This window comes from Polypterus senegalus, unplaced genomic scaffold (genome assembly GCF_016835505.1).
Source record: "Polypterus senegalus isolate Bchr_013 unplaced genomic scaffold, ASM1683550v1 scaffold_1936, whole genome shotgun sequence".
Lineage (NCBI taxonomy): Eukaryota > Metazoa > Chordata > Cladistia > Polypteriformes > Polypteridae > Polypterus > Polypterus senegalus.
In genome coordinates, this window is record NW_024381693.1 from 15,001 (window position 1) to 22,139 (window position 7,139).

The 7,139-nt window shown below is 46.9% G+C and overlaps 8 non-coding genes across 8 annotated transcripts; 4 read left to right on the forward strand and 4 right to left on the reverse strand.

Annotated features, from left to right (window-relative positions):
• Positions 1 to 148: 148 nt before the first annotated feature.
• trnah-gug lies at positions 149 to 220 on the forward strand. The gene has a single exon. It is a non-coding gene; the product is annotated as a tRNA-His (tRNA).
• A 1,383-nt stretch (positions 221 to 1,603) lies between these two features.
• On the forward strand, positions 1,604 to 1,675 carry trnah-gug. Its single transcript has one exon. It is a non-coding gene; the product is annotated as a tRNA-His (tRNA).
• A 766-nt stretch (positions 1,676 to 2,441) lies between these two features.
• On the reverse strand, positions 2,442 to 2,512 carry trnae-uuc. Its single transcript has one exon. It is a non-coding gene; the product is annotated as a tRNA-Glu (tRNA).
• Positions 2,513 to 3,060: 548 nt separating this feature from the next.
• trnah-gug lies at positions 3,061 to 3,132 on the forward strand. The gene has a single exon. It is a non-coding gene; the product is annotated as a tRNA-His (tRNA).
• Positions 3,133 to 3,899: 767 nt separating this feature from the next.
• On the reverse strand, positions 3,900 to 3,970 carry trnae-uuc. Its single transcript has one exon. It is a non-coding gene; the product is annotated as a tRNA-Glu (tRNA).
• A 549-nt stretch (positions 3,971 to 4,519) lies between these two features.
• Positions 4,520 to 4,591, forward strand: trnah-gug. The gene has a single exon. It is a non-coding gene; the product is annotated as a tRNA-His (tRNA).
• Positions 4,592 to 5,357: 766 nt separating this feature from the next.
• Positions 5,358 to 5,428, reverse strand: trnae-uuc. The gene has a single exon. It is a non-coding gene; the product is annotated as a tRNA-Glu (tRNA).
• Positions 5,429 to 6,814: 1,386 nt separating this feature from the next.
• Positions 6,815 to 6,886, reverse strand: trnae-uuc. Its single transcript has one exon. It is a non-coding gene; the product is annotated as a tRNA-Glu (tRNA).
• Positions 6,887 to 7,139: the final 253 nt, after the last annotated feature.

Below are 7,139 nucleotides of genomic sequence, written 5' to 3' on the forward strand. Positions count from 1 at the left end.
GAGTGAGAGTTTCACTCTTTTCCAATCCACCTTCCTCTCCGGTCCACGTTTCAAGCTGGGTAAGTAGGAAACGAAGAGTGCTCCAGTATCGGAGTCGCTGTTATTCTGGCTATGGGAGAAAAGCTTTCTGGTCAGTTGTGCTTTGCGTGCCGTGATCGTATAGTGGTCAGTACTCTGCGTTGTGGCCGCAGCAACCCCGGTTCGAATCCGGGTCACGGCAGTTTAAGAAATGTTTCACTGCTTGTGTTTTCAACCGAGTGATACTGAAATAAGTCCTTTAACTCACACCTATGTTATAATTGCGTCCTCTTCAAGTTGCCATCTCGGTCAGCCTAGGCCCCCTTTAGGGAGAGCGTGTTAACACTGGGCTGTAGGGCACGGGCTCTTTCAGTCCAGGTTCAATGGATCAGATTCAACGCAACGTATGCCGTTTCATCTGAAACGTGCTTCAGTCTCGTTTCCGACGATCGCGCCACTTTCTTTTGGGCTCCAAAAGTAGAGAATTTTAAAAAAGGATATACATATATATAACAAAATATGCATGGAAATTCCTGCGAGCACCAGAGTGTAAGGAAGTATTTTAGCCGATCTCATCAAATCATATGTTTTATGAACTTGGCATCTCTGACAATTGATTGTGTGCTGCTGTTTTGTGTGCTGTTTCCTACCTCTCCAGGACCCTTTCCGTTTATTTATGTGTTTTGATTGCTAATTCTTGCCCTGCTGCCTTCAGGGGAACCGTGGTGTCGTGGTTGTCTCGTCTCATGCTCTTGGATGCGATTTTATCCCGGACTTTTGGACTGGGGATTGTTAGGCTACCTGCTGTGGTACTGAAAGGATCCCAAAGCAACATTATTTTGGAGCGATTCTTGACATTGATTACGTGGGAGCAACCTGTACGCATTGATGGACAAAACAGCCTGGAAGAAAACATGGGCAGGACGAGGAGTACACCTGTGTTTAGGAAGTGAACTCGAAAGAGCTTTCCCATACCGGAGTCGAACCGGGCCGCCTGGGTGAAAACCAGGAATCCTAACCGCTAGACCATATGGGATACAGAAAAAGAAGGTCATCACGCTGATGCTGTGACTTTCAACCTCAGTCCATTAGTCCAGAGGAGGCTGGCTTGCTGTTTTTTTTCTTTTCTTCCCTTTCGTATAATCCCAGAGCTTTGCATCCAATCGAAACATTTGATAACCATCATAAAGTAGCTACTCACTGAATCGCATGGTGTGTCATCTCAACTCAAGGCAAGGACGCTAAAGACTGCCACGAGTACGTGTCTGAAGATGCCCCAATTTGCCTACCCATTGCCCAGCCTACCAAAACAGGCACTGCTTGAAATATTCAGGCAGGAGACACCCCAAGTCAACGACTTCATTCCTCTCACGTATGCTATGAGGCAAGCTCCAAATCAGTCAGAAACCCGTGACTTAGCTTTGGTCGGGACAGACCGAGTGAGAGTTTCACTCTTTTCCAATCCACCTTCCTCTCCGGTCCACGTTTCAAGCTGGGTAAGTAGGAAACGAAGAGTGCTCCAGTATCGGAGTCGCTGTTATTCTGGCTATGGGAGAAAAGCTTTCTGGTCAGTTGTGCTTTGCGTGCCGTGATCGTATAGTGGTCAGTACTCTGCGTTGTGGCCGCAGCAACCCCGGTTCGAATCCGGGTCACGGCAGTTTAAGAAATGTTTCACTGCTTGTGTTTTCAACCGAGTGATACTGAAATAAGTCCTTTAACTCACACCTATGTTATAATTGCGTCCTCTTCAAGTTGCCATCTCGGTCAGCCTAGGCCCCCTTTAGGGAGAGCGCGTGTTAACACTGGGCTGTAGGGCACGGGCTCTTTCAGTCCAGGTTCAATGGATCAGATTCAACGCAACGTATGCCGTTTCATCTGAAACGTGCTTCAGTCTCGTTTCCGACGATCGCGCCACTTTCTTTTGGGCTCCAAAAGTAGAGAATTTTAAAAAAGGATATACATATATATAACAAAATATGCATGGAAATTCCTGCGAGCACCAGAGTGTAAGGAAGTATTTTAGCCGATCTCATCAAATCATATGTTTTATGAACTTGGCATCTCTGACAATTGATTGTGTGCTGCTGTTTTGTGTGCTGTTTCCTACCTCTCCAGGACCCTTTCCGTTTATTTATGTGTTTTGATTGCTAATTCTTGCCCTGCTGCCTTCAGGGGAACCGTGGTGTCGTGGTTGTCTCGTCTCATGCTCTTGGATGCGATTTTATCCCGGACTTTTGGACTGGGGATTGTTAGGCTACCTGCTGTGGTACTGAAAGGATCCCAAAGCAACATTATTTTGGAGCGATTCTTGACATTGATTACGTGGGAGCAACCTGTACGCATTGATGGACAAAACAGCCTGGAAGAAAACATGGGCAGGACGAGGAGTACACCTGTGTTTAGGAAGTGAACTCGAAAGAGCTTTCCCATACCGGGAGTCGAACCGGGCCGCCTGGGTGAAAACCAGGAATCCTAACCGCTAGACCATATGGGATACAGAAAAAGAAGGTCATCACGCTGATGCTGTGACTTTCAACCTCAGTCCATTAGTCCAGAGGAGGCTGGCTTGCTGTTTTTTTCTTTTCTTCCCTTTCGTATAATCCCAGAGCTTTGCATCCAATCGAAACATTTGATAACCATCATAAAGTAGCTACTCACTGAATCGCATGGTGTGTCATCTCAACTCAAGGCAAGGACGCTAAAGACTGCCACGAGTACGTGTCTGAAGATGCCCCAATTTGCCTACCCATTGCCCAGCCTACCAAAACAGGCACTGCTTGAAATATTCAGGCAGGAGACACCCCAAGTCAACGACTTCATTCCTCTCACGTATGCTATGAGGCAAGCTCCAAATCAGTCAGAAACCCGTGACTTAGCTTTGGTCGGGACAGACCGAGTGAGAGTTTCACTCTTTTCCAATCCACCTTCCTCTCCGGTCCACGTTTCAAGCTGGGTAAGTAGGAAACGAAGAGTGCTCCAGTATCGGAGTCGCTGTTATTCTGGCTATGGGAGAAAAGCTTTCTGGTCAGTTGTGCTTTGCGTGCCGTGATCGTATAGTGGTCAGTACTCTGCGTTGTGGCCGCAGCAACCCCGGTTCGAATCCGGGTCACGGCAGTTTAAGAAATGTTTCACTGCTTGTGTTTTCAACCGAGTGATACTGAAATAAGTCCTTTAACTCACACCTATGTTATAATTGCGTCCTCTTCAAGTTGCCATCTCGGTCAGCCTAGGCCCCCTTTAGGGAGAGCGCGTGTTAACACTGGGCTGTAGGGCACGGGCTCTTTCAGTCCAGGTTCAATGGATCAGATTCAACGCAACGTATGCCGTTTCATCTGAAACGTGCTTCAGTCTCGTTTCCGACGATCGCGCCACTTTCTTTTGGGCTCCAAAAGTAGAGAATTTTAAAAAAGGATATACATATATATAACAAAATATGCATGGAAATTCCTGCGAGCACCAGAGTGTAAGGAAGTATTTTAGCCGATCTCATCAAATCATATGTTTTATGAACTTGGCATCTCTGACAATTGATTGTGTGCTGCTGTTTTGTGTGCTGTTTCCTACCTCTCCAGGACCCTTTCCGTTTATTTATGTGTTTTGATTGCTAATTCTTGCCCTGCTGCCTTCAGGGGAACCGTGGTGTCGTGGTTGTCTCGTCTCATGCTCTTGGATGCGATTTTATCCCGGGACTTTTGGACTGGGGATTGTTAGGCTACCTGCTGTGGTACTGAAAGGATCCCAAAGCAACATTATTTTGGAGCGATTCTTGACATTGATTACGTGGGAGCAACCTGTACGCATTGATGGACAAAACAGCCTGGAAGAAAACATGGGCAGGACGAGGAGTACACCTGTGTTTAGGAAGTGAACTCGAAAGAGCTTTCCCATACCGGGAGTCGAACCGGGCCGCCTGGGTGAAAACCAGGAATCCTAACCGCTAGACCATATGGGATACAGAAAAAGAAGGTCATCACGCTGATGCTGTGACTTTCAACCTCAGTCCATTAGTCCAGAGGAGGCTGGCTTGCTGTTTTTTTTCTTTTCTTCCCTTTCGTATAATCCCAGAGCTTTGCATCCAATCGAAACATTTGATAACCATCATAAAGTAGCTACTCACTGAATCGCATGGTGTGTCATCTCAACTCAAGGCAAGGACGCTAAAGACTGCCACGAGTACGTGTCTGAAGATGCCCCAATTTGCCTACCCATTGCCCAGCCTACCAAAACAGGCACTGCTTGAAATATTCAGGCAGGAGACACCCCAAGTCAACGACTTCATTCCTCTCACGTATGCTATGAGGCAAGCTCCAAATCAGTCAGAAACCCGTGACTTAGCTTTGGTCGGGACAGACCGAGTGAGAGTTTCACTCTTTTCCAATCCACCTTCCTCTCCGGTCCACGTTTCAAGCTGGGTAAGTAGGAAACGAAGAGTGCTCCAGTATCGGAGTCGCTGTTATTCTGGCTATGGGAGAAAAGCTTTCTGGTCAGTTGTGCTTTGCGTGCCGTGATCGTATAGTGGTCAGTACTCTGCGTTGTGGCCGCAGCAACCCCGGTTCGAATCCGGGTCACGGCAGTTTAAGAAATGTTTCACTGCTTGTGTTTTCAACCGAGTGATACTGAAATAAGTCCTTTAACTCACACCTATGTTATAATTGCGTCCTCTTCAAGTTGCCATCTCGGTCAGCCTAGGCCCCCTTTAGGGAGAGCGCGTGTTAACACTGGGCTGTAGGGCACGGGCTCTTTCAGTCCAGGTTCAATGGATCAGATTCAACGCAACGTATGCCGTTTCATCTGAAACGTGCTTCAGTCTCGTTTCCGACGATCGCGCCACTTTCTTTTGGGCTCCAAAAGTAGAGAATTTTAAAAAAGGATATACATATATATAACAAAATATGCATGGAAATTCCTGCGAGCACCAGAGTGTAAGGAAGTATTTTAGCCGATCTCATCAAATCATATGTTTTATGAACTTGGCATCTCTGACAATTGATTGTGTGCTGCTGTTTTGTGTGCTGTTTCCTACCTCTCCAGGACCCTTTCCGTTTATTTATGTGTTTTGATTGCTAATTCTTGCCCTGCTGCCTTCAGGGGAACCGTGGTGTCGTGGTTGTCTCGTCTCATGCTCTTGGATGCGATTTTATCCCGGACTTTTGGACTGGGGATTGTTAGGCTACCTGCTGTGGTACTGAAAGGATCCCAAAGCAACATTATTTTGGAGCGATTCTTGACATTGATTACGTGGGAGCAACCTGTACGCATTGATGGACAAAACAGCCTGGAAGAAAACATGGGCAGGACGAGGAGTACACCTGTGTTTAGGAAGTGAACTCGAAAGAGCTTTCCCATACCGGGAGTCGAACCGGGCCGCCTGGGTGAAAACCAGGAATCCTAACCGCTAGACCATATGGGATACAGAAAAAGAAGGTCATCACGCTGATGCTGTGACTTTCAACCTCAGTCCATTAGTCCAGAGGAGGCTGGCTTGCTGTTTTTTTTTCTTTTCTTCCCTTTCGTATAATCCCAGAGCTTTGCATCCAATCGAAACATTTGATAACCATCATAAAGTAGCTACTCACTGAATCGCATGGTGTGTCATCTCAACTCAAGGCAAGGACGCTAAAGACTGCCACGAGTACGTGTCTGAAGATGCCCCAATTTGCCTACCCATTGCCCAGCCTACCAAAACAGGCACTGCTTGAAATATTCAGGCAGGAGACACCCCAAGTCAACGACTTCATTCCTCTCACGTATGCTATGAGGCAAGCTCCAAATCAGTCAGAAACCCGTGACTTAGCTTTGGTCGGGACAGACCGAGTGAGAGTTTCACTCTTTTCCAATCCACCTTCCTCTCCGGTCCACGTTTCAAGCTGGGTAAGTAGGAAACGAAGAGTGCTCCAGTATCGGAGTCGCTGTTATTCTGGCTATGGGAGAAAAGCTTTCTGGTCAGTTGTGCTTTGCGTGCCGTGATCGTATAGTGGTCAGTACTCTGCGTTGTGGCGCAGCAACCCCGGTTCGAATCCGGGTCACGGCAGTTTAAGAAATGTTTCACTGCTTGTGTTTTCAACCGAGTGATACTGAAATAAGTCCTTTAACTCACACCTATGTTATAATTGCGTCCTCTTCAAGTTGCCATCTCGGTCAGCCTAGGCCCCCTTTAGGGAGAGCGTGTTAACACTGGGCTGTAGGGCACGGGCTCTTTCAGTCCAGGTTCAATGGATCAGATTCAACGCAACGTATGCCGTTTCATCTGAAACGTGCTTCAGTCTCGTTTCCGACGATCGCGCCACTTTCTTTTGGGCTCCAAAAGTAGAGAATTTTAAAAAAGGATATACATATATATAACAAAATATGCATGGAAATTCCTGCGAGCACCAGAGTGTAAGGAAGTATTTTAGCCGATCTCATCAAATCATATGTTTTATGAACTTGGCATCTCTGACAATTGATTGTGTGCTGCTGTTTTGTGTGCTGTTTCCTACCTCTCCAGGACCCTTTCCGTTTATTTATGTGTTTTGATTGCTAATTCTTGCCCTGCTGCCTTCAGGGGAACCGTGGTGTCGTGGTTGTCTCGTCTCATGCTCTTGGATGCGATTTTATCCCGGGACTTTTGGACTGGGGATTGTTAGGCTACCTGCTGTGGTACTGAAAGGATCCCAAAGCAACATTATTTTGGAGCGATTCTTGACATTGATTACGTGGGAGCAACCTGTACGCATTGATGGACAAAACAGCCTGGAAGAAAACATGGGCAGGACGAGGAGTACACCTGTGTTTAGGAAGTGAACTCGAAAGAGCTTTCCCATACCGGGAGTCGAACCCGGGCCGCCTGGGTGAAAACCAGGAATCCTAACCGCTAGACCATATGGGATACAGAAAAAGAAGGTCATCACGCTGATGCTGTGACTTTCAACCTCAGTCCATTAGTCCAGAGGAGGCTGGCTTGCTGTTTTTTTTTTTCTTTTCTTCCCTTTCGTATAATCCCAGAGCTTTGCATCCAATCGAAACATTTGATAACCATCATAAAGTAGCTACTCACTGAATCGCATGGTGTGTCATCTCAACTCAAGGCAAAGACGCTAAAGACTGCCACGAGTACGTGTCTGAAGATGCCCCAATTTGCC